General features: G+C 49.6%; 1 protein-coding gene across 2 annotated transcripts in view; it reads left to right on the top strand.

Annotated features, from left to right (window-relative positions):
- Window positions 1–27,407, top strand: part of LOC146816450 (ATP-binding cassette sub-family C member 10-like) — a 351,699-nt gene that overhangs the window by 170,539 nt on the left and 153,753 nt on the right. The window lies entirely within an intron of this gene.

Here is a 27,407-nt window from a genome sequence, read left to right as displayed (position 1 = left end):
TTCTGCCAACGTACAATTTTGCTAGGCTCTGTGGACATATTTTATAGGATTTGTTACTAATAAACTGGTGATATTTCAGTGTAAACTCTTTTTAGGTTGTCTGTTGACAATTTGTCAACAGTGAAATTCAGAGAGTGGGCTTTGGGTCAGCCCCTTGCTCATAACTGAATGGCGTTATTGTCCACCTTAGTTCAATGTTCCTGATTCAGTGGCCTTTCTCCCTATTGTTGTTTTTGTCCCCATATCCCCCTAACCCCTGTAACCCTTCTCGGGGGCATAGCTTATATATCATCATGTGAATTAATTGTATCTTTCCACTGACACCAGAGAAATATTTTTCATTTGTGTTTAGTAGTCCACAAGAGTGCATGGCTGTCCTCTCTTTCTTCCTCATCCGCCTTCTTTCTGCTTCCCACCTCCTCATCGCCTGCAATTGCTCTCGTTCCACTCCCCCTCTTATTGCTGCCTGCTTCATTGTTAGGTCTCGCTGAGCCCAGCGCATGCGCTGGCTCGGAGAGACATTTTCTATGTGAGATTTTTAAAGTGCTGCTGGCTGGCCTAGCGCTTGCGTTCACGCGAGCGGGCACGCGCAAGCCGGCCGCCAGCAGCACTTTGAAAACTCGTGGTCTTTAGCGCGTCATCGCGATCGCAATCACTTTTGCTTTCAGAGCGATCGCGATGACTTTCGCTTTTACGGCCGCGCGGCGTTACTTTTACTGCCGCGCGGCCAATGCTTGTTCATGTTTCTGTGGCACCTTTCGAATTTGCCTACCATTCAGACATTGCTAATTGCATACTTTCTTTTGTTATGATTCTGCCTTTGCTTACTTCGCATTTTCAGTAGTTAATGGACGTTGAGAAGTGCCAAGTGTTAGTATACCGATTCGCTGTGTGATTCGCTGTGATGATACATTTTGTCACAAACGAATATTGGTTCCGCGTATCTTCTCCCAGAACAATCCGCACCTTTATCCTTGCCGGCACGGTTCGCACCATCTCCAAGAACAATCCGCACCTTCATCCTTGCCGGCACGGTTCGCACTGTGTATCGGAAAGTATACATTCTAGCTAGAAGAGCTTGTTCCAACTTTGGTGCACTTTTATCAGGCCTTCTGTCCACAGAGAGGATTTCAAGGTAGGAAAGAAACTGGGGAATCCGCGATTATAAAGCTGCAAATCTGTCTAAAATGAAAAGACACACCGCAACATCCCAAGGTCCAGTTAATTGTACTCAAAATTGTTCATCAACAGAAACATAATACATTACATTACGACTGCAAACTATCAAGGTATGGATTCACGTTTCCTGGTTAAAAAACACATGCATTTGAAAAGGACATTTATTGAACACGTTTTTTTGATTGTATAGTAGAGTCTGAAAGTACAAACTGCAACAAGAGGCACTACTCGAAAGGAAGTCACAATGAGTAGTCCCGTTAATACTATCATCCCTCCATACATATGTTTGTTTAAATCCCCAAACTTTAAAGACTGCACTGCATATTTTCACAATGCTGGGAACTGCAGAAGAGGATTGGCAGCTGCCACAGAGAATCATTCATTGCCACCAGTTCTCTAACTGATCATAACGCCCTTCGTATTCAGCTGATGCCCCTTAATGATTCAGTGGTGGAAACTGCAAACTAAGATAATGTTTTACAGAAAAAAACACAATCCGGGCTTTGTTCCTTATCAGAGGGCTGTCATAAGATCTAATTTAGACGTTTTTTTGCAGTTTTATACAGTGCGAAAATGGCCCAAGAACTTCACAGCGCTTTCCACGAGATCAGGATAACGGAACTCAATTTGTTAGGCACGGGGAATTATACACAACCCAGAACAATCAAAGAGACGGCGCGCCCGAGGACAGTGCTATAGGACACCTCCTCTCGTTCACTTACGGAACAGTCTTATATCCGACAGCGAAAGATGTCCCTGTGCAGGAGATGAGCATACCTAGAACAAGCCAGCAGATACAGCTAAGCGTTAAAAAGACATCAGCCCTTTTCCATCCCAGTGTTGCACACGTTACACGAGAGAGCTCACGGTGCCAGCTTTCGCCTACCCAATTGCTTATCCCAAGAGAGCTTACGTAGTGCCAACTCTTTCCTACCAAGTGTTGCACCCATATTACATGAGAGAGCTCATATAGTGCAATCTCTCCTACCCAAGCGCTGCTCTCATATTACACAATGGAGAGATCACACAGTGCCAACCTTCTCCTACCCAAGCGCCGCTCTCATATTACAAAGGAGATCACATAGTGCCAGCTCTCTCTTGCCCAAATATTGTACTCATATTACACAGGAGAGATCACACAGTGCCAACCTTCTCCTACCCAAGCACTCCTCTCATGTTACACATGAGAGCTCACATAGTGGCTGCTCTCTTCTACCCAAGCGCCGCTCTCATATTACACATGAGAGCTCACGGTGGCTGCTCTCTCCCACCCAAGTGTTGTACCAATATTACACGAGAGAGAGAGCTTAATGCCATCTCCCCTACCTACGTACCACTGTCACATTACACGAGAGCTCACACAGTGGCAGCTCTCTTCTCCCCAAGTGTTGCACCCATATTATACGAAAAAGCTCATATAGTGGCAACTCTCTCCTACCCAAGCGCTGCTGTCATATTACACAGGAAATCACATAGTGCCAGCTCTTTCTTAATGTTGTACTCATATTACATAGGAGAGATCACATAGTGCCAACTCTTGCCTACCTAAGCACTGCTCTCATATTACACAAGAGTTCACATAGTGTCAACTCTCTCCTACCCATGTTCCACCTACGTTATACGAGAGGGCTCACAGTCCTACCAAGTTTTGCACCCATATTATACAAGAGAGCTCACACAGTGCCAACTCTCTCACACCCAAGTGTTGTACCCATATTACACGATAGAGCTCACTTAATGCCATCCCTCCTACCCAAGTGCCACTCTCATTTTACACGAGAGCTCACACAGTGGCAGTTCTTTTACCCAAGTGTTGCACCCATGTTAAACGAGAGAGCTCACACCGTGCCAACTCTCTCCTACCCAAGCGCTGCTCCCATATTACAGAGGAGATATCACATAGTGTCAACTCTCTCCCACCCAAGCCCTGCTCCCATATTACAGAGGAGATATCTCATAGTGTCAACTCTTTCCTACTCAAGCGCTGCTCCCATATTACAGAGGAGATATCACATAGTGTCAACTCTCTCCTACCCAAGCGCTGCTCCCATATTACAGAGGAGATATCACATAGTGTCAACTCTTTCCTACTCAAGCGCTGCTCCCATATTACAGAGGAGATATCTCATAGTGTCAACTCTTTCCTACTCAAGCGCTGCTCCCATATTACAGAGGAGATATCACATAGTGTCAACTCTTTCCTACTCAAGCGCTGCTCCCATATTACAGAGGAGATATCACATAGTGTCAACTCTTTCCTACTCAAGCGCTGCTCTCATATTACAGAGGAGATATCACATAGTGCCAACTCTTTCCTACTCAAGCGCTGCTCTCATATTACAGAGGAGATATCACATACTGTCAACTCTTTCCTACTCAAGCGCTGCTCCCATATTACAGAGGAGATATCACATAGTGTCAACTCTCTCCTACCCAAGCGCTGCTCCCATATTACAGAGGAGATATCACATAGTGTCAACTCTTTCCTACCCAAGCGCTGCTTCCATATTACAGAGGAGATATCACATAGTGCCAACTCTTTCCTACTCAAGCGCTGCTCTCATATTACAGAGGAGATATCACATAGTGCCAACTCTTTCCTACTCAAGCGCTGCTCTCATATTACAGAGGAGATATCACATAGTGTCAACTCTTTCCTACTCAAGCGCTGCTCTCATATTACAGAGCAGATATCACATAGTGCCAACTCTTTCCTACTCAAGCGCTGCTCTCATATTACAGAGGAGATATCACATAGTGTCAACTCTTTCCTACCCAAGCGCTGCTCCCATATTACAGAGGAGATATCACATAGTGTCAACTCTTTCCTACCCAAGCGCTGCTCCCATATTACAGAGGAGATATCACATAGTGTCAACTCTTTCCTACTCAAGCGCTGCTCTCATATTACACAGGAGATATCACATAGTGTCAACTCTTTCCTACTCAAGCGCTGCTCCCATATTACACAGGAGATATCACATAGTGTCAACTCTTTCCTACTCAAGCGCTGCTCTCATATTACACAGAAGATATCACATAGTGCCAACTCTTTCCTACTCAAGCGCTGCTCTCATATTACACAGGAGATATCACATAGTGTCAACTCTTTCCTACCCAAGCGCTGCTCCCATATTACAGAGGAGATATCACATAGTGCCAACTCTTTCCTACTCAAGCGCTGCTCTCATATTACAGAGGAGATATCACATAGTGTCAACTCTTTCCTACCCAAGCGCTGCTCCCATATTACAGAGGAGATATCACATAGTGCCAACTCTTTCCTACTCAAGCGCTGCTCTCATATTACAGAGGAGAGATCACATAGTGCCAACTCTTGCCTACCTAAGCACTGCTCTCATATTACACAAGAGTTCACATAGTGTCAACTCTCTCCTACCCATGTTCCACCTACGTTATACGAGAGGGCTCACAGTCCTACCAAGTTTTGCACCCATATTATACAAGAGAGCTCACACAGTGCCAACTCTCTCACACCCAAGTGTTGTACCCATATTACACTATAGAGCTCACTTAATGCCATCCCTCCTACCCAAGTGCCACTCTCATTTTACACGAGAGCTCACACAGTGGCAGTTCTTTTACCCAAGTGTTGCACCCATGTTAAACGAGAGAGCTCACACCGTGCCAACTCTCTCCTACCCAAGCGCTGCTCCCATATTACAGAGGAGATATCACATAGTGTCAACTCTCTCCCACCCAAGCCCTGCTCCCATATTACAGAGGAGATATCTCATAGTGTCAACTCTTTCCTACTCAAGCGCTGCTCCCATATTACAGAGGAGATATCACATAGTGTCAACTCTCTCCTACCCAAGCGCTGCTCCCATATTACAGAGGAGATATCACATAGTGTCAACTCTTTGCTACTCAAGCGCTGCTCCCATATTACAGAGGAGATATCACATAGTGTCAACTCTTTCCTACTCAAGCGCTGCTCCCATATTACAGAGGAGATATCACATAGTGTCAACTCTTTCCTACTCAAGCGCTGCTCCCATATTACAGAGGAGATATCACATAGTGTCAACTCTTTCCTACTCAAGCGCTGCTCTCATATTACAGAGGAGATATCACATAGTGTCAACTCTTTCCTACCCAAGCGCTGCTCCCATATTACAGAGGAGATATCACATAGTGCCAACTCTTTCCTACTCAAGCGCTGCTCTCATATTACAGAGGAGATATCACATAGTGTCAACTCTTTCCTACTCAAGCGCTGCTCTCATATTACACAGGAGATATCACATAGTGCCAACTCTTTCCTACCCAAGCGCTGCTCCCATATTACAGAGGAGATATCACATAGTGTCAACTCTTTCCTACCCAAGCGCTGCTCCCATATTACAGAGGAGATATCACATAGTGTCAACTCTTTCCTACTCAAGCGCTGCTCTCATATTACACAGGAGATATCACATAGTGTCAACTCTTTCCTACTCAAGCGCTGCTCCCATATTACACAGGAGATATCACATAGTGTCAACTCTTTCCTACTCAAGCGCTGCTCTCATATTACACAGGAGATATCACATAGTGTCAACTCTTTCCTACTCAAGCGCTGCTCTCATATTACACAGGAGATATCACATAGTGTCAACTCTTTCCTACTCAAGCGCTGCTCTCATATTACAGAGGAGATATCACATAGAGTCAACTCTTTCCTACCCAAGCGCTGCTCCCATATTACAGAGGAGATATCACATAGCGTCAACTCTTTCCTACCCAAGCGCTGCTCCCATATTACAGAGGAGATATCACATAGCGTCAACTCTTTCCTACCCAAGCGCTGCTCTCATATCACAGAGGAGATATCACATAGCGTCAACTCTTTGCTACCCAAGCGCTGCTCCCATATTACAGAGGAGATATCACATAGCGTCAACTCTTTGCTACTCAAGCGCTGCTCTCATATTACAGAGGAGATATCACATAGTGTCAACTCTTTCCTACTCAAGCGCTGCTCCCATATTACACAGGAGATATCACATAGTGTCAACTCTTTCCTACTCAAGCGCTGCTCTCATATTACACAGGAGATATCACATAGTGCCAACTCTTTCCTACTCAAGCGCTGCTCTCATATTACACAGGAGATATCACATAGTGTCAACTCTTTCCTACCCAAGCGCTGCTCCCATATTACAGAGGAGATATCACATAGTGCCAACTCTTTCCTACTCAAGCGCTGCTCTCATATTACAGAGGAGATATCACATAGTGTCAACTCTTTCCTACCCAAGCGCTGCTCCCATATTACAGAGGAGATATCACATAGTGCCAACTCTTTCCTACTCAAGCGCTGCTCTCATATTACAGAGGAGATATCACATAGTGTCAACTCTTTCCTATTCAAGCGCTGCTCTCATATTACAGAGGAGATATCACATAGTGCCAACTCTTTCCTACTCAAGCGCTGCTCTCATATTACAGAGGAGATATCACATAGTGTCAACTCTTTCCTACTCAAGCGTTGCTCTCATATTACAGAGGAGATATCACATAGTGTCAACTCTTTCCTACTCAAGCGCTGCTCTCATATTACAGAGGAGATATCACATAGTGTCAACCCTCTCATATTTAGGTTCCTGTTTTTAGTTTTAGGATTTCAGAGTTGGATGAATATGAATACGTTTTGTGAGGACCCCTCCCCCAATGTAAGGAACAATAACATGGACCTTGCATGTGCCCTGTGAACTTTCGATTCTGATGGGTCCTTTATTTCTCGGGGCTGGGTCAAAGACCACGTCAGTACCCGAGCCGGCCGTGCGACTGGCACCTGTAAGAAGAATCCATTTCTTTACATTGAACTGTGGCACGGCAGAGCGCTGCTGCGGAACACTGAGAGGACGAAGCTCAGAAGCATAGACCTGCTGAGGTTCAGGAGGGAGGCGCGGATCTGGTTTTTCCTGTCTCTTCAAGAACAGCTCAAGAAAGGCAAACATGAACAAAATAGGGCCCTGGAAGCCTATTGGTTACAGGCCGGGGCCCACACCTGTCCTTTTACTGGGCGAAACCATTTAGTCATGGTCAGCTGTGTGTAAGCCTCGCAGGGCGGGGCTGCACCCTTATTGTTCATGGGAAAACCCCAGAACTTTTTACACTGGCAACTTATGAGTAAATGTCAAATACATTTAGCTGCTCCTCATATGCTCTGAAGTAATCGTACATTATTATGACTCGGACTCGTATCTGAGGCATGCAAAAGGACAGATGGCTGTATCTCTGATTCAGGAGGCCAAAACATTCATAATCTGGCCCACGGGTGCCTGTATATAATAGAACGCAGCAAATCCTGCTGCCCTTCACCTTTCTCTCCAGTCACTCTAAAGGGCATGTTATCATGGTTGCTGCTTCCGGTACAGGAAGTGGACTGCAGATTGTCCCACACTTGTCACTGTAAGAATATTTTTCTTCATTGCTGCATCTATCATAGAATGCGAGTTGGGTGGGCGTGACCTGCCCGATAATATCGCGTTTTCTGTGCATTACCTGTGTCAGGCGCGGTGTGTCCATTGGGGCGTGGGGGCGTTGCCCCTCCTTCCCCAGCCCCGCGTACCCGCCCGCGCCCGGAGCTCCCTCGGTGTCTCTGAACTTGGTTTACTTAAGTTCAGAGACGCCAAGGGTGGGGAGAACTGACAATGCATGTCAGTCAGCATGACGTCGGACCGTGGGCGGTCCGGCGTCATGTTGACTGACATGCATTGTCAGACAAGCCAGGGAAAGGCAGCACTGCAGCACAAGTGCGCATGAGTGGGCATGGAGAGTAATTTTTAGCCCGTGCCCAGTCATGCGTACTTGTGTTTTTACTGCCTTGCGCATGCCCATTAGGAGCCCCTCGGTCTCCTAATGGGCAGGCGGCGGGCGTAGCGTAAGCTGTGCCCTCAGTGAATCCTGGTGCTGCAGCAGCGCCAGGATTGGTTGAGGGGTTGCCACTCCAGTGCTGACGTGGTGTTTGAAGGGGGCAGAGGCGCCAACGCAGACCAGGAGCAGAGGCGGTCAGGTAAGTTTTCTTTTTAATTTTCATTGTATTCTCCCGTGCGACCCCCCCCCCGCATGTGACCCCCCCCCCTCGCGACTGCTCACACGTTCGTTTGCTTATTCTCCCATGCGACCCCCCCCCCCCCCCCCCCGCGACTGCTCACATGTTGGTTTGCTTCCTTTGCAATCATTTTATACCCCGCCACTTTCAAATGTCACCAGCCGCCCCTGCCTGTAATATTGTTCCAGTGTAAGGGTCTGCTGATTTTTCAGGCATTTTTTTCTTAGTTGACTAGATGTAATGTTTATTAGAAAGAAGGGATTGGCTAGTGCTTTCCTATTTATGTACTGGTGTAGGTGTCTCCTGTCCCAGTATGTGTCTTCTTGGTCCATCATCTGTCTGTTCCGATCAGAGTGTTTGTTCGTTCCAGTGTCAATGTAATCCCTGCCCCAGTGTTCCTGACTGTGTACCTCTGTCTCCTGCCAATTGGAAGTTTTCCCTGTTATGGTGTGTTTCCCTATTCGAGTGTCAGCATCTCCCCAGTTATAATGCCCCAGAGTTGTTTTCTCCTGTCTGTGTCCGTTCCTTTTTTCCAGTTTGTGTGGTCTTGCTGGATTGCTCAGAACATCCTGTCACAGTGTCCGTGTCTACATATATAATTCAAGGTCCCAGTTACAAGCAGACATTGAATGGGGATAGCAATCAAGATAAGTATGCTGTTGTTAGGCTGAGAAATAAAACAGGCATTGGCATAGCCAATAGGTCTCGCATTTGGGACCTTATAAGTGTTTAGCCATGCAACAGTTCGTGTTGCTGCACCAAGGATATTCTGCTGCATAACTAAATACTTATAAGGTCAAGGTAGAGGTCAAACAAGCACTTTATGCACTTTTTGATACAGAAAGAATGGAAAGGGAAATATTAAAACCCACTGTAGTAAGATACATGCAGAACGACATGTGCCTGCAACCATTCCCACTCTATCTTACCCTACCCATGTCCAACTGGGAGAGGTCTTTGCTATTCCGTTTAAGGGCAGGCTCTGTAAAATTTTTACTGGGTTTCCCTTTGGGTTACCATCGTTCAACAGAGTATAGTCCTTGCCCGTGTGACGGTATTAGCACACAGAATGAGTTACATTTCCTATTCTTCTGTAAATTTTATTTAAAATATATAAATTGGTTTTTAACACCATATTTTAGAAAGCAGAGACCACTCTCTCTGGAGGAGTCCCGTTCAATGTTACTTTCTCTGGAGACAGATGAATTAATTTTTCGCACCAGCACTTTCTTAAGACTTATCACTCGTGCACGTAAAATGATGGAAAATCCCTGATTTGTTGCTGTATCGGTTTTTAATTTTATGAAACTGTATTGGAATATTGTAATAATGAATTATTTTTTTTATATGTACTTTTATGAATTTTATGAAAGTCGAATAAAGGTCTTTTGATTGATTGATTGATAAGGTCCCAAAAGCGAGACCTATTGGCTATGCCAATGCTTGTTTTTTAGGTCTTGCCTGACCCAGCGCATGTGCTGGTCTGGCGAGACTTATTGAGAGGGCTCCAAAAAGTGCTACCAGGCCAGCCTGGAGCTACAGTGCATGTGCGCGGGCGCGCGCGCCGCTCTTTACTGCGATTACTTTCACTTTAGCGGCCGCTTTGATGTTTGATCGTGATCGCGATCACTTTTACTCGCCCGCTTTGCATAGCCAATAGGTCTCGCTTTTGGGACCTTATAAGTATTTAGTTATGCAACTGTTGCATGGCTAAACACTTAAAAGGTCCCAAAGGCGAGACCTAATGGCTATGCCAATGCTTGTTTGTTTTTTCAATGGTCCCGCAGCTGTTCACTGCTACCAGGCTGCTCACTTCCTCACTCGCCGGTTGCTCACTTTTCATGCCACTCCCCACTCCTTTCCCACCCTGCTTTATCTTTATTATTTTTCGTTTTGCAAGAGTCTGGTTTATTGGCTCTTGCTTGTGTCCGTTTGTGCAGAATCCTCGCTCATGTATTTTATTTATTGATTTACTGCTCTAATATAACCTTACACCATCTTGAAAAGATACATTAAGAATAAAGTGTTACATGATCGCTGCTTTGTGTGAGTACACGTTTGCAGTCATCAGTGACCATCTTGGAGAGATTTTGGTTAGAGTTGGAAAGCAAAATATTTCAAGATGTCTACAAGTGTGTGTGGGGGGGCATCGGCAGATATGAAATGGTCGGTTATAGTTCAGGAACAATAAAATTCCAATGTGGCTGCCCTTCCATGCATATTCTTACGTTCCACAAGCGACCATGTTTGCATGGTTTTGACAATAAACTATAGTAAAGATAACTAGCATTGGCAAAGCCAAAAACGCTGCATTTGTGTTTAAAATGCCAAACTTGTTGACTTTGCCAAAACTTGAAACAACTTTTACAGGAATGTTTTAATGTTTGCTGTCCTGAAAAGTTTTAAAATTGTTTGCATTTCCATTTCTTCTTATAGTGGTTTGAAAGTGCTGAGGACACGCACAAAAAACGGGTGGCTTGGGATTACCCGCAACGTAGTACGTTTTGCCAATTTGGAAGTGTTTGTAAGGTGTACAAAAGCTTAAATCACAACTACTCTACTGTTGTATAATGTAATGAACAACATGGAAGAGACTCTCTGATAAAGAAGGAAAAGTAGGCAGACTACCATGTTATGGATAAAATGCAAAACTATTGATAGTCTTGGGTGCTGGCCAGGTCTGAGTAGAGTTTTAAAAATATATATTTATTTCGTTTTTTAATACAACGCAAAACACCATACCATACAATAATAGACGGCGGGCAAAACATAGAGGAAAAGAAATGCATATTGTTAAAAGAAAAGAGGTACAATAAGAACGATGGATTTAACCCAGATCTCTTGACTGGGGGAGAATGTCTGCATTGTCAGCATTCCGTCCATCATTTGTTTGTTGTAACGCTTTTCGCCCTAAGTGGGATGGGTATTCCCAGACGTGGGACCCGTGCTCACTACGCCACTGGAGTCAAGCTATCCTGGCTGATGACGGCTGATAGCCAGAAACCGGTCCTAGGATGCTTGATTCCGGTCCAGGGAAGACATGGCTTGGCAGTTCGGGCTGGACTGTTCCCATGAGGCACAGGGTCAAGACTGATTTGCATATGGCCATGTCTAAACTGGGGTGGCGTAGTGGGCAAAAGAACGATGGATTTAACCCAGATCTCTTGACTGGGGGAGAATGTCTGCATTGTCAGCATTCCGTCCATCATTTGTTTGTTGTAACGCTTTTCGCCCTAAGTGGGATGGGTATTCCCAGACGTGGGACCCGTGCTCACTACGCCACTGGAGTCAAGCTATCCTGGCTGATGACGGCTGATAGCCAGAAACCGGTCCTAGGATGCTTGATTCCGGTCCAGGGAAGACATGGCTTGGCAGTTCGGGCTGGACTGTTACCATGAGGCACAGGGTCAAGACTGATTTGCATATGGCCATGTCTAAACTGGGGTGGCGTAGTGGGCAAAAGAACGATGGATTTAACCCAGATCTCTTGACTGGGGGAGAATGTCTGCATTGTCAGCATTCCGTCCATCATTTGTTTGTTGTAACAATAAGCTGTGACAACAATGATAGTATTCCAGTCATGAACGAGGCAGCTTAGTAAGAATAGCATGGAGGCCCTCAGAGTTATGGGTCTTGTGTAACAGCAGCAGTCTCCCAACCAAGGAAACCAGTCGGGCTCTTCCCCAACGATCACAAAATCCACAACAGGGGGACCAATTACAGCAAGTATGCAGAGAGACCCGAAAGTTTCTAAGAGTAATTCGCCGAGGCTGGGCTCATCGGCCTACTCTCCGTGACTTGAGAGGACCCACCAGAAGTGGACTCGTCTAAGATCACAGGGCCCCCACAGTTTACCTTTGGACACACCAGTAATACAGTATCCCATGCTGGTAAAATTGACACCTTCCTCACCCCCTAGTCTCCTTGTAAATCGCCTCACTTTCACATTCCGCCCATTTCACCAACTCCAATCACCAACGGTATGCATCCGGGCCACAGACTGACTTCCAGCTCATAGTCAGCTGTCTGCGGGCAAGGATCAAAGCCAAGTCCAAGAACCTATCAGTAGTTTTCCTAGCCCCTGTTTATTCCCGGAGGCCTAGCAGTCAGAGTTGGGGCAAAGGAAAAAATCTGTGGTCCCCGGAACCACTTGGAGGACTGACGTCCAGTATGGTAGTAAAATTGGACAGGACCAGACCATATTGAAGAAATCCACATCCTCAATAGCACAGCAGGGGCACTCTGAGGATGCAGCCGGTAGCATGGCGTGTATACACCTGGGGGTCAGATAGGCCCAATGAAGTTAAATGAATTGAATATGTTTTTAGCAGGCATTTCTAGGCACTCTAGAGTCAGATTCTAGTACCTTCTGCCAGGATGATTAATTAATTGGAATCTTCCTCCCAATGTGACCAGAGAGCCGTGAGAGCCGCCTGCGCTCCTTCCAGCAAAGCCCTATATAGTAATGTGGCCATCTTCATTCGCCTCATAAGAAGGTAATGATGGTGCAAACACTCATGCTCCAGAGGCTCCGCAATACCAGAGCCCACCACTCGGGCATCTGGTGAGTTAGGGCACCATGGAGTATGAAATGCCCGACCGGGAGATCCTATAATTCCAGAAGGTCCAAGAAAGTACACAATCCCCCCCATCCCCTCTGCAAAAAGATCACCCAGGACAGAAATATCACTCGCCAGCATCTCACGGAGTCCCGACCACCCCCCGGAAGTCTCCAACGTTAGATCACCAAAAGAAGAAGATCTTGGGTATATGGGGACAGCCTCTGGGTCCACCGCAAGGCTCGAGCCCAAAACAGCATCCCGTTCTAACCAGGATATTTGAGGTCCGTACCCTGGAAGCAGGCGACAGCTTCAGCAGGATACCAAGTAGTAGATTTTTGGATGAAGAGCCACACTCACTTGTTCCCACGCCATCCCACAGATAGGATCTCCAGAGTGCCACACTCTGGAGTTACAATGCCAAATAATATAGCTCCAGGTTGGGAGCCGCCAGGCCCCCTCGATCACAGGGAGGTGCAATTTCCAAAGGGCCACACAGTGGAGGTAGGTGCCCCAGTATAGCGACAGCAACACACTGTCCAGCTCCAGGGAGAATTTTTGAGACACCTCTAGTGGGAGGGCTGCAAACAAATACAGGAGACAGGGCGATAAGATCATTTCGAAACGGCCACCCGGACACTCATCGACAAAGGCAATGTAGTCTAGCAGGCAATTGAGCGTCACAACCCAGCAAGCGTCCGCCCGATGTTTCCCTCATGCAGCAGTTCTGGGGAGTGATAAATGACCACACCTAGCTATTGAACCGCATGTTGCTCTCATTGTAGCGTCGGAGATGTGGGAATTGGACCGTGCTCAAGCACATAACCCCTCAGGGGGTAGACAAGACTTATCCCAATTGACCCTCAGTCCAGAGTGAACACCGATATCCGACAATGCCGCCACCACATCCCGAGGTCAGAATCCCTCCCCCTCGTTATACTTAGAATCAGATGTAAGGTATAATCCTTGGTAAAGAAGGCCCTGGCTTACCATGCAGGCAAATGGTTCCCTGGTAAACGCAAACAGGGTTGATAAAGGGCAACCCTGCCGAGTACCCGTTTCAACCGCAAAGGCCTCCAAGAGCAGGGTTCTAGTACGGATCCTAGCCAAGGGGTTAGTGTAGAGAAGCTTCATCCACTTGACAAAGGGTAATCCCATACCCATGCCAAACAAGGTGGGATAGCGAAACTTCCAGCGAAGGGAATCAAAAGCCTTCCTAATATCTACCATGATGACCAGTGCCTCAGCTTGCAACCGCTGCCGATGGTCCGATTTCAGGAACAATTGCCAGATGTTAGGCATGCTGCTACGCTTGGGAATGAAACCAGTCTGATCAGGATGCACTAGAGAGCACAAATGCGGAAATAACCGAGTCACCAATATCAGGATCCTGTAGTCAGCGTTGAGCACAGAATGGGGGCAGTAAAAATCAAGAAAAAGCTTGTCCTTATCCTTCTTTGGAAGTGTTGGACTTGGCCCTTTGTGCAGGGTCACCCCTAAACTTTTTCTCTGACATGGTGTTGGTGGTTTTAGGCCTCTGGGCACTTTAGCACTGTGGTCCACTGTAAAGTGCGTGCGCTCTCGGTGTACATTTAGTAAGGTTGGCCTGCTCTCCCATAGGAATGCATTGGGGATTCCCTGATAAAGTGTGTCAGTGGTAATTCCTGGGATGGGAGGAGCAGCGTGGTTGAGTTTAGTATGTATCAAATTATAAGAATAAATGCTGTGCAATGGTGTGCGCAGACTTATGATGACTGGTTGAGAAATGCCACTTTTAGAAGTTGGCATTTCTGTGTGCTATGTGTCTGCCTACCTGATGTGAATTGCATGTCTGGCTTGAGAGTGACAGGAGCTGGGAGGTGTGTGCCGCTCCAGGAGGGGCGGGGTGAGTCAGCATTAGGCTGAATGGGACTTCTGTGCTGGGAGTAGTGGGAGGAGTAATCCCCTGACTCTGAATAGGACTGTGCCCAGCCTGTACAATGCTAGCTCCGCCCCCTGTGGTGCGTCTGATCACCTTGCTCCCACCTGACAAAGGGGAAGAGGAGCTTGGAAAACAAAGTGCTCCACATCCCCCTGAACCAGTTGCATCTGGTTCCCCATGCCCTGTACTACAGAAAAAGGAATGCCTGGTATAACTATTGGGGCTGTGACCCCATGAAGTTGTTCTATGCTGGTCGGCTGTTCCTGACTTGCTGGGGGCTTGCTGCTGCTGGGGCCGAGTAGGAACCGCCATGGGGGCTTACCTCCCTACTGGAGGGCACTGTGTGCTGGCCTCCCTGGGCCCAGCTATGCCCCTTGGACCTGAAAGAACTTGTTGCTTGGACCCTTTTACTTTTCTTTGATAGTCCAACACAACCTCCTGCCGCTGGATATCTGAAAGTAGTTGGGTACGTACCCCCACTCTACTGGAAATACAATATCATCAAATCACCACCTTCATGGCCTCCCAGTCCACCCCCACCAATGAGGCTGAGGCTGCATTACCAAGGCAGTACTGCGAGATGTGCTCCCCCGGTAAATCCTGGAAGGCCTCGTCATACAGGAGAGCTGAATTAAAGCACTGGGTAGGCTAGGTGAGGACCATTGTAACATACCAAGCACGGGAACATGGTCAGAGTACATCTTCGCTAAATATTCTACCTCTGTTACCCTGCAATAGAGCGCCCTACACGTATAAAGTCTATCCAGCCGAACCTCGAGATCATGCAGGCCAGATCAATAAAAGTACGTGTGAATCTCCAAGTGCCTCACCCACCAACAGTCCACTAAATCCCACTGTCTGGCCCACAGACGGGCCGCCGCTGCCAGTATGCCTGTTGGTGCATCACATAAGGGCGGGTGTGACCTAGCCAGGCTCATATCCACTGTTAGACCTGTCAGCCCTTTGGGTGGTCCCTCCTCATCATTATTTATTTTGTCCCACTTTTGCCTCAAACCCTGTTTGAATTTTTCCTTTTTGGGAACCACCAGACTTTTTCGTGTTGCTACAGATTCAGGGAGCCATTTTATCTACCCCTGAAACTTCTGTCTGAGGGCCTGGAGCACAAAATGGTGGCCACCTGTGACATCACCAGCATCCACTGGAACATACCAGCACCTTCCAGAACATTCCAGGAGACTCCAGAACTCTGTGACAGTTGGAGACCGTTTAGAATGTTGGGAGGATAAGAGAGGCAGTTGGCAGTTGGAGCTGGCAGTTGGCACCTGACTGGTGAAGAGAGAGGAGCACAACAGTGAAGGAGGAAGGAGTGAAGCAGCAGGGGTGGAAACTTGTGCCTGGAGTGGGGTCCATAAACCCACCCTTGATACTTGTCCCTACTGATGGATCCCAGCCTATAGCCCTGTGTGGGAAGAAGACAGAAGAAACTTATCCTAAGGACCTGGACAGCAGGAACAGGCCTTAGAACCAAGAAAACAGCAAGATTCTGACCTGAGAACTGGTTTCCCTGGAGTCCGGCGTCGAGTAGCCTGAAGACCTGGAGCCCGAGGTGGAGAAGCGGCGCTGACTGAAGTAGCAGACGTCGTACCCGGAGCCGCCTGAGGTCGTGAGAGGGCGCCGACGGAGGTCGTGAGGAATACCAGAGGTCGAGGAGGAAGTGAACCGAGGTCGAGCGAGCGGCGTCATCGGAGGAGTGAAGTCCGCCCTCCGGAGTCGTCGGAGACCGAGGTAGAGGAGCACCGGAGGTCGGGAGTGAGGATCGCACTCCGGAGTCGCCCGGAGCCTGTGAGGAGGAGCACCGGAGGTCGGGGGTGAGGATCGCACCCCGGAGTCGCCGGAAGTCGACATCGAGGCCAGGCCGGCCGACGTCATCGGAGCCGAGAGCGCCATCGGACCGGAGCCGCCCGAAGTCGACATCGTGAAGAGACTGCCCGACGCCGTCGAATCGGAGGTCGAGATCGAACCGAGGCCACCGACATCGGACCGGAACCGCCTGCCGGCGTCGTCAAAGAACTGACATTGTGCCGAGGCCGCCGAGACCGAACCGGAACCGCCTCACGGCGTCGACACGACTCCAGCGGCGTCGGAACATCAGAAAAAGGGCAGTAAGTGGAGTAGAGGGCGCCTAAGGCCCTGTGGAGACCTGAGAGACTGCTCTAAGGGGCTAGGGAGGTGCTGAAACCCACCTGACTGTGCCTGGGGTGAACTGGGACTAACCTAGAGAGGTTGTGTGGAGAGAGAAAGCCAGGGCACTGGTATACCCCCCTTGGATCTACCTCAGATTAGGCCTCAGCCTTGTCCCAGCCAGGGAGTAGCCCCCCTCAAGCCTTCCACAACCCTACAAGCTGTGCCTGGGCCATATCAGCCCTTAAGAATTGAAGTGTCATCTGATTATATGAGGGTTGCAGTATACTTTTAATTATTTATTGGGGGTACTGTATTTATTGAATTTTTACCTATTTATTGCTGCACTATATTTATAGGTCCACAGGACTTGTTGGTGTACAATATTTATTGGTACAGTATTTATTGCCTCAAAGTATTTAATTGTCTGTATATATTGCACTTGTATTTATGCCCTGTTATTTATGATCACCCCTATTTATTTCATCAAACAGCCAATATTTATTTGACCTGCACTAATTGAAACTTGTATATTGTGATTGACCTATTTATTTTTCCAATCAGCAACTAAGAGAAAAAGATAAAGAAAGAATATTTTCATAATTTTTACGGTGTAGAGTCGTTTTTGGAACGGATGCACGCATGGTTATTGTATGGGTATATTGTATGCTTAGCACTGCGCCTGTTTCCTGACCACTCGAGCCAAGCTACCACAGTGTGTTCGGGGAGTCCACCACCACCCTGCGGAGTGGGAGTGGGCGTTTCCAACATAAATTGGTGTTCAGTGGTGGGATAGAGCTGTGCCTACATATACTCAACAATAACTGTGGGTAGTCCATAGGCCTACACCGGGAGTTTTCTCAAAGCGGCCTTCCTAATTGTGGGTTTTTGTTTTTTCCAAATTTACTCTGGTGGTGGGAGGAGGTATTATTAAAGGTACCCCCCTGCATTGTTACTGCACAAAACCTGTCCTCTAACCTGAGTGGGCAAGATGGAGTTTGTACTAGAGAATCTAGAAACGTACACTGTGGCCCAACTCAGGGAGTTTTGCCAGCGGGAGGGGGTGTACTGTCCCCCAGGAGCAAAGAAGGGTGCACTCCAAACCAGCTTAAGGGCTTGGGGGGAGGCACGCCGAGAAAGCAAGGCTGAGGAGGAAGACAGGGATGGAGAGCCTGACCCCGAGGGGGCTGAGATGTACCAACCTGAGGTGGGGAACCTGTCAGCAGGGCCCAGGACACTCTCTAGGAAGGGCAGCACTGTCTCTAGCGGGGGCTTATCCAGCGTGGAGTTAGCAGATCGGAGAGAGAAAAGACAGCTCACATGGGATTTAGCAAAGCTGGAGAAGGAGAAGGAGGAACAGAGGTTGGCTCATGAGACGGAGAAAGAGAGGATGGCTCATGAGATAAGACTGAAAGAGATAGAGCTTCAGATCCTAAGAATAGGGGCACAACCTGTTCCTAATGGTGGCAGCCAAAACCAAGAGGTCACCAGGGAATCCAAACCTTACCTGCCAAAGGACATAGTAGCTAGCTATGGGGCGGGTGACGACATCGCCAAGTGGCTAGCAGCCTATGAGGTCTCGTTGAGGGCCCATGGGGTTCCAGTGAAGTACTGGGGAGGGGGATTGTATAAGTACATGCCTCCAGCTGGTAGGGATGCTTTATTGGCCCTCGAAGAGGATGAGCAGACCCATTACCCCACCATGAAACTGGCGCTCATCAGAAAGTTTGGACTAACACCTGAAAAGTACAGACAGAAGTTCAGGGGTAGTCACAAGCTGGGCACACAGAATTGGGTGGACTTCCTGGACTATGCAAAGAAGGCACTGGAAGGTTGGATTCAGGGCAGTGAAGTAAGGAACTACGAGGAGCTGTTTGACCTAGTACTGAAGGAACACCTACTCGAGAAATGTTTCCCTGAACTGCGGCAACACCTGGTGGATAGCAAGCTGACCAGCCCCCGGAAGCTTGCTGAGGAGGCGGACATTTGGGCTAGTACCCGGGTGTCCACAAGGGGGACTGGAGGGGATACTCAAAAGGCCGGACAGGGCGCCCCCCAGAAGAAAGAAGGAGGGGAAAAGAAAAAGGAGTTCTCCAAAGGCCCCCAAAATAACTTCCCAGGGAAGGGAACAGGATTCACCTCTAAGGCTAACCCACCCAGGAACCCTAATCCTGGCCAGAGTCAGCAGCCAAGGGTTGTCCATTGCTACGAGTGCGGTGGCGTTGGACACTATAAAGGAGATCCGAAGTGTCAGAAACGATCACCCCCTCCCACTGGAGGAAAGACCCCCGGAGTAGCTAGTGTAGTGCTCGGGGAGGAGATGCCCTTAACTAAGGGAAGGGAGTGGGCGGGTGTCACTTTAGTGTCCCTGGGAGAACGGGAGATGGTTCCCAAGATCCAGGTGCCCGCAAATACCGCAAAGTATGGGCAGTGGATCACCATCAACGGCCAAAGAGGGGAGGCTCTGAGAGACACAGGAGCCAGTATGACTATGGTGCGTAGCCAGCTGGTGTCTCCAGAGCAGGTAATTCCCGATGTACTCCACCCAGCCGCGATGGCTGACGGCAGAACAGGTCACTATCCCGTGGCCGAGGTTCCCTTTGAATGGGGGGGGGTTGCAGGTTCACTTCGAGTTGCCGTAAGCCCTGCCGTGCCAGTCGATTGTCTGCTGGGCAATGACATGGAGCACAACGCTTGGAAGGAGGTGGAATACCGGACTCACACCGAGATGCTGGGTACACCTGACTGGGCCTGTGTTAGCACAAGGTCCGCGACTACCCGAAGAGGGAGTTCATTCCGGCTGGAGCCTGGAACAAAGGCCCAGCCAGCTGCCAGTCAAGGGAAGAACCGAGGACAGGAGGAGCCTGCCTCGGCGTCTCCACCCCGTAGGACGGATAGGCCACCGGAGGTGGTGGGCCAGGAGTCTGCGGAGGGGGACGTTACCAACCTGGAGGACTTACCCATCCCGGCCGAGTGGCACGTGGAGGGAGGCCCGTCCAGGGAGGAATTCTGCCAGGGCCAGAGGGAGTGCCCTACCCTTGAGGGGCTGAGGCGACAGGCCGAAGCCCAGGCAGCAGGGAACGTTGAAGGGAACTACAGTGTTTACTGGGAGGATGGCCTCCTCTACAGTGAACCCAAGGCACCCCTACATGGATCGTCACGAGCCTTGGTAGTCCCTCAACGTTATCGAGCCTTCCTTTTGGAGTTGGCTCACGAGATACCATTGGCAGGACACCTGGGGCAAGACAAGACCTTCGCCCGTCTTGTCCCACACTTTTATTGGCCTCAGATGAAAGTGTCGTCCGATACCTACTGCCGGACATGTGTGTCTTGCCAAGCCAGTGGGAAAACAGGGGTGAAGCTGAAAGCTCCCCTGGAACCACTTCCTGTCGTTAGCACCCCCTTTGAAAGGGTGGGCATCGACATTGTGGGTCCATTAGATCCGCCAACTACAGCTGGTCACAGGTTTATCCTGGTTCTGGTGGATCATGCCACACGGTACCCAGAGGCAATACCTCTGAGGACCATAACAGCACCTGTTGTGGCTAGGGCCCTGATGGGAATCTTTACCCGAGTGGGTTTTCCCAAGGAAGTTGTGTCCGACAGGGGGACCAACTTCATGTCAGCATATATGCGGGCAATGTGGAAGGAGTGTGGAGTGACCTACCGGTTCACAACTCCTTACCACCCCCAGACCAATGGTCTAGTGGAAAGGTTTAACAAAACCTTAAAAGGCATGATCAGAAGTCTGCCTGAAAGCCTGCGGAGGAAATGGGACGTCCTCCTACCCTGTTTACTTTTTTCCTACAGGGAAGTGCCACAGAAGGGAGTGGGCTTCAGCCCCTTCGAGCTTCTGTATGGGCACCCTGTACGTGGACCTCTCAACCTGGTGAGAGACGGATGGGAAAGAACTCCCAGAAAGCTTCCCCAGGATGTGGTGAGATACATGCTGGCCTTCCGGAGCCAAATGGCTAAGTTGTGGAAGCAAGCTTCTGACAACTTGGAAGCCAGCCAAGCAGTAATGAAGGCGTGGTATGACCACAACGCTCACCCGGTGGAGTTGGAGCCTGGCCAGAAGGTGTGGGTGATCGAACCAGGAGAGCTTAGTGCCCTCCAGGATCGCTGGTCAGGACCCTTTGAGGTGTTGGAGAAGAAGGGTAAGGCTACCTACTTGGTGGACCTGAAGACCCCTCGTCAGCCCCTGCGGGTGCTGCATGCCAACCGCCTCAAACCCCACCACGAGAGGCCCGAAGTCATCTTGATGATGGTGACTGACGGAGGAGAGGACGTGGAAAGCGAGCCTCTCCCTGATCTGTTTGCGTCTCAAGAGAAGGATGGGTCGGTGGAGGGAGTGATTCTCTCCCCATCTCTAACTCCTGAACAGCAGGAGGACTGTCGCCAGGTCCTGGGGCAGTACTCTTCGTTGTTCTCCCTTGTTCCGGGTAGGACTCACCTGTGCGTCCATGACGTGGACACAGGAGACAGCCCACCTGTGAAGTCCAAGATCTACCGGATGTCAGACAAGGTGAAGGCCAGCATTCACAGTGAAGTCACTAAGATGCTGGAGCTAGGAGTGATTGAACCTTCTAGCAGCCCCTGGTCCAGTCCGGTGGTGTTAGTACCGAAAGCTGCACCACCGGGTGCCCAACCAGAACTGAGGTTCTGTGTGGACTACCGGGGACTGAATTCAGTGACAAAGACTGATGCACATCCGATCCCTAGGGCGGATGAATTAATTGACCGGCTGGGAGCTGCCCAATATCTAAGTACCTTTGACCTTACTTCGGGATACTGGCAGATCTCTTTGACTGATGGAGCAAGGGAAAGGTCAGCCTTCTCCACGCCCAATGGCCACTACCAGTTCTGTGTGATGCCCTTTGGGCTCAAGAACGCACCTGCCACGTTTCAGCGCCTGGTAAACCAGATCCTCACCGGAATGGAGAGTTTCTCTGCTGCTTATCTGGATGACATAGCCGTCTTCAGTAACAGCTGGGAGGATCACTTGCGTCACCTGCAAGCTGTTCTCCAGGCCCTGAGACAAGCTGGATTGACGATCAAGGCCAGCAAGTGCCAGATCGGGCAGGGGTCGGTAGTGTACCTTGGACACTTGGTGGGTAGGGGAACGGTGCAACCCCTCCAGGCAAAGATCGAGGCCATCATGGCCTGGGAACCCCCCAAGACACAGACTGAGGTCCGAGCATTTTTGGGCCTCACGGGATACTATCGCCGCTTCGTGAAGGGGTACGGTACCATCGTAGCCCCTCTCACGGAGCTCACGTCCAAGAAACAACCTCGACGGGTAGTCTGGACGGAGGCTTGTCAGCAAGCCTTTGAGAGATTGAAGAAAGCCATGTGCGAGGCCCCGGTCTTAAGGGCCCCAGACTTTTCCAAGAAGTTCATTGTCCAGACAGATGCATCAGAACATGGCATTGGGGCAGTGTTATCGCAACTCAACGAAGAGGGCCTGGATCAACCCGTGGTCTTCCTATCCCGGAGACTACTTCCCAGAGAACAGAAGTGGAGTGCAATAGAGCGCGAAGCCTTTGCAGTGGTATGGGCTCTGAAGAAGTTGCGGCCATACCTGTTTGGAACGCACTTCCTGGTTCAGACCGACCACAGACCCCTTCGTTGGCTGATGCAAATGAAGGGGGAGAATCCCAAGTTGTTGAGGTGGTCTATTTCCCTACAGGGGATGGACTTTCAGGTGGAACATCGGCCTGGAGTGGACCACGCCAATGCAGACGGTCTCTCAAGGTATTTCCGCCTTAGTGATGAGAACTCCCAAGGGGTTGGGTAGCTCTCCCCACTTTCAGCTGGGGGGGACGCGTGTTAGACCTGTCAGCCCTTTGGGTGGTCCCTCCTCATCATTATTTATTTTGTCCCACTTTTGCCTCAAACCCTGTTTGAATTTTTCCTTTTTGGGAACCACCAGACTTTTTCGTGTTGCTACAGATTCAGGGAGCCATTTTATCTACCCCTGAAACTTCTGTCTGAGGGCCTGGAGCACAAAATGGTGGCCACCTGTGACATCACCAGCATCCACTGGAACATACCAGCACCTTCCAGAACATTCCAGGAGACTCCAGAACTCTGTGACAGTTGGAGACCGTTTAGAATGTTGGGAGGATAAGAGAGGCAGTTGGCAGTTGGAGCTGGCAGTTGGCACCTGACTGGTGAAGAGAGAGGAGCACAACAGTGAAGGAGGAAGGAGTGAAGCAGCAGGGGTGGAAACTTGTGCCTGGAGTGGAGTCCATAAACCCACCCTTGATACTTGTCCCTACTGGTGGATCCCAGCCTATAGCCCTGTGTGGGAAGAAGACAGAAGAAACTTATCCTAAGGACCTGGACAGCAGGAACAGGCCTTAGAACCAAGAAAACAGCAAGATTCTGACCTGAGAACTGGTTTCCCTGGAGTCCGGCGTCGAGTAGCCTGAAGACCTGGAGCCCGAGGTGGAGAAGCGGCGCTGACTGAAGTAGCAGACGTCGTACCCGGAGCCGCCTGAGGTCGTGAGAGGGCGCCGACGGAGGTCGTGAGGAATACCAGAGGTCGAGGAGGAAGTGAACCGAGGTCGAGCGAGCGGCGTCATCGGAGGAGTGAAGTCCGCCCTCCGGAGTCGTCGGAGACCGAGGTAGAGGAGCACCGGAGGTCGGGAGTGAGGATCGCACTCCGGAGTCGCCCGGAGCCTGTGAGGAGGAGCACCGGAGGTCGGGGGTGAGGATCGCACCCCGGAGTCGCCGGAAGTCGACATCGAGGCCAGGCCGGCCGACGTCATCGGAGCCGAGAGCGCCATCGGACCGGAGCCGCCCGAAGTCGACATCGTGAAGAGACTGCCCGACGCCGTCGAATCGGAGGTCGAGATCGAACCGAGGCCACCGACATCGGACCGGAACCGCCTGCCGGCGTCGTCAAAGAACTGACATTGTGCCGAGGCCGCCGAGACCGAACCGGAACCGCCTCACGGCGTCGACACGACTCCAGCGGCGTCGGAACATCAGAAAAAGGGCAGTAAGTGGAGTAGAGGGCGCCTAAGGCCCTGTGGAGACCTGAGAGACTGCTCTAAGGGGCTAGGGAGGTGCTGAAACCCACCTGACTGTGCCTGGGGTGAACTGGGACTAACCTAGAGAGGTTGTGTGGAGAGAGAAAGCCAGGGCACTGGTATACCCCCCTTGGATCTACCTCAGATTAGGCCTCAGCCTTGTCCCAGCCAGGGAGTAGCCCCCCTCAAGCCTTCCACAACCCTACAAGCTGTGCCTGGGCCATATCAGCCCTTAAGAATTGAAGTGTCATCTGATTATATGAGGGTTGCAGTATACTTTTAATTATTTATTGGGGGTACTGTATTTATTGAATTTTTACCTATTTATTGCTGCACTATATTTATAGGTCCACAGGACTTGTTGGTGTACAATATTTATTGGTACAGTATTTATTGCCTCAAAGTATTTAATTGTCTGTATATATTGCACTTGTATTTATGCCCTGTTATTTATGATCACCCCTATTTATTTCATCAAACAGCCAATATTTATTTGACCTGCACTAATTGAAACTTGTATATTGTGATTGACCTATTTATTTTTCCAATCAGCAACTAAGAGAAAAAGATAAAGAAAGAATATTTTCATAATTTTTACGGTGTAGAGTCGTTTTTGGAACGGATGCACGCATGGTTATTGTATGGGTATATTGTATGCTTAGCACTGCGCCTGTTTCCTGACCACTCGAGCCAAGCTACCACAGTGTGTTCGGGGAGTCCACCACCACCCTGCGGAGTGGGAGTGGGCGTTTCCAACATCCACCATACAATTAAAGTCACCCTCCTCCACTTTCCTATAGGGAACAATGAGCAATAGCGGGGCGCCAAGCCGGTGAGGAACATTGGCTGATCCACGCTTAATGCATTTAGTTCATCCATCCACCTGAGGACCAGTACATAGCATCCCTAAGGGTGTATGACCGCCTTGTACAATTGGAATGGGACCCCAGCCCTGATCCATATGAAAGCGCCCCTCGAAAAGGCAGAGTAGGAAGTAGCATAACGTTGACCCTGCTAGCGCCTCCGAAGGGCATAGGCCTCAACCTCTGTAAGATGAGTTTCCTAGAGGAAGGCAATATGCACTCTTTCAAATAAGACGGTACATTATAACGCTTCGTGGGGAAGAGAGGCCCTGCACATTCCATGTAAGCAACTTAATTTGGGTGACCATGAATAAAGGGCCAAGTGGAGGAAGGACCCTACCATTGTCAGTTCCTGACAATACTAGGAGGGCCCCACTGTACCACACACCTAGCTCTATGACCTTATACGCTCCACCACCAGCAAACAAAAAGATACGCAACAAAACACAATGTAACACACCAAGAAATCCCCCAACACCCCTAAGGATTGAGATAGACAACCATCCTGTCCAAACAACACACCACACAGGGCACACCTAGAAGCTAACTGAAGGCCAGTTGGCCAACTAGATCCATACCGGATGACTATATGTGGGGAAGGAGCCAACTGTTGGAGGTGGAGGACCAACACTCAAGAAATATAACAGTTCTATAGGACTTTCCCACAAGCCTCCCCCAGCTCAAACACCCAGGGCCTGATGTTGCAAGAAGTCCCAGCGAGTCCGCAGAGAAGTGGCAGTCTCAGCCGCCCTCGACTGCTCCAGTGCTACTTATGTCCTAGAAGGGCGAGTTGCTTCCGTGCGTTAAGATCGTTGGCACCTGGGGCGCAAAGGGCGTTTCGGCTCAGGCAGCTCAAGTCGCAGAGTGCTCTTGTCAATGAGTTAATTCAGTCCCACGCTGCTGATGGATCCGTGAAAAAATGCACCTTGTGTGCATACTGGACATGCAGGCAAGCCGGGAACAGCAAAGAGAAAAGTAGACCAAGATCGTCTAGCTTCTTCTTCAACGCCAGAAAGAAGGCCCTCTCAAAGATGCTACACACCACTATCTGCATGCAGCTCCAGTCCGATGCCCCCAAATAATGACACAACCCCGACGGGCCAGCTATCCTTTGTCGTGAATGACTAGGGAGACATATATGGTCACGCACGGGACAACAGACTGGTATCACAAAACAACAATTGTACCAGTGTGAGCAATCCGCCAAATCACTATGTCAACAAAGCATGACAAGAGGTTTGCCTCCCCAGTACCACTTCGAAGGCCATCAAGGAGTCCAGTAATGTGACCTGCACAAGCCCCCAATGTGGAGAGAGGCCAGTAATATCCCATGCGCTCCCCCTGTGGTGCATGGGGAGGCGCACCAACAAGGGGTAGGAGCCACTGTGCAAGCTGGAGAAGATGTTGAGCCAATAATGTCAGGCCACTAGGCCAAGAGCAAGGTAATGAGGGGGCGTTCTGTAATAGTCCAGGACCCATGCCATTCTCCCACTAGTTGGTCCCCTCAAAAGCAGGGAAACGAGGCCACAGCACAGAAACAGCTGCAGCACGCTTCACCCCCTTGTCAATATAGCAGCTTTGGGGCCCAATCGCCCCAATCCAGTTCACCTCCACACCCAGTGAGGTAGGGGGGGGTCCAACAGCATGCCTGTGCACAGGGGCACAAGGGTTCACGCTGCAGACACAAGCGACAGTAATGGGCCGGTGAGGGTAATCTACTGCTCACCGGCTCCTTAAATCCTCCACTAGCAGGGTCGCAGGGGCTCACGGATTCGTTGACCTCCGCCAAGCATATTTCAGGATGGGGCACTAGCCCCATTAGGCTCACCGCCGTGACCTCCAACAAAGCAGGACCGCTATTTTCATTGTCCTCCTGAGTTGGGCATGGGCGATCTCCTTGTGCCTCTACCGCCGGTCCACTACAGGTGAGGTTGCATGGGCCCACAACCTCGCTGACCCCTGTTAAGCAAAACAGGGAGGTGGCACCAGCCCTGTGAGGCTCACCGCCGCCAGTGAAATTCTAGTGCCGCTGCTGCGAGCGATGCAGGGCCGCCATTTTGAATGGTCTCCAGCACTGGAGTTGAGATATTGTTGCCGCCCTCAGCTCTGGGGCTGCACGCCTGGAAATGTCTGGGTGCTCCCTCTGGGTCTTGGGCACCGTAGAAGACCTCCCTCTTTGGAGCAGGGAGGAAATGGCTGCTGTTCGTGGCCGGGGAAATTGCGGCCAACGAGGAGCTCTGCCGTCTAGCTTCCTCAGAGCATGGCGGCTGTCGCGCTGAAAAATCATCAACAGAAATTATGAGAGAAGAAAACTTGTATTCATGCTGGAATGATAAGAGGTGGATGTTTATGGTGTTTGTCAGAAGCAGGTGTTTTTACTTTTACTTTTAAACAAAGTGGAAGAGAGTGCAGTTATATCTTGATCAGTATATTATTTCAGATCTTGGATGTGCAGCCTGAGAAACTGCGATAAAAAGTTGTCCTGTTGCAGTGCTTGATTTCGAGGTTTTAGATTCTGATAAAAAATGTACAACCTGCTTGCAGAGGGAGCCAATTCAGTTTGATTGTCATGGGGCTAACGTAGTCACATGTTTACCTGGTCTTGCAGCTGTGTTTGTGATCCTTCGCTCTTGGATAACTTTG

Source organism: Triturus cristatus, chromosome 6, assembly GCF_964204655.1.
Source record: "Triturus cristatus chromosome 6, aTriCri1.1, whole genome shotgun sequence".
NCBI classification, from domain to species: Eukaryota; Metazoa; Chordata; class Amphibia; order Caudata; family Salamandridae; genus Triturus; species Triturus cristatus.
This window is presented reverse-complemented; position numbering and strand designations above follow the sequence as displayed.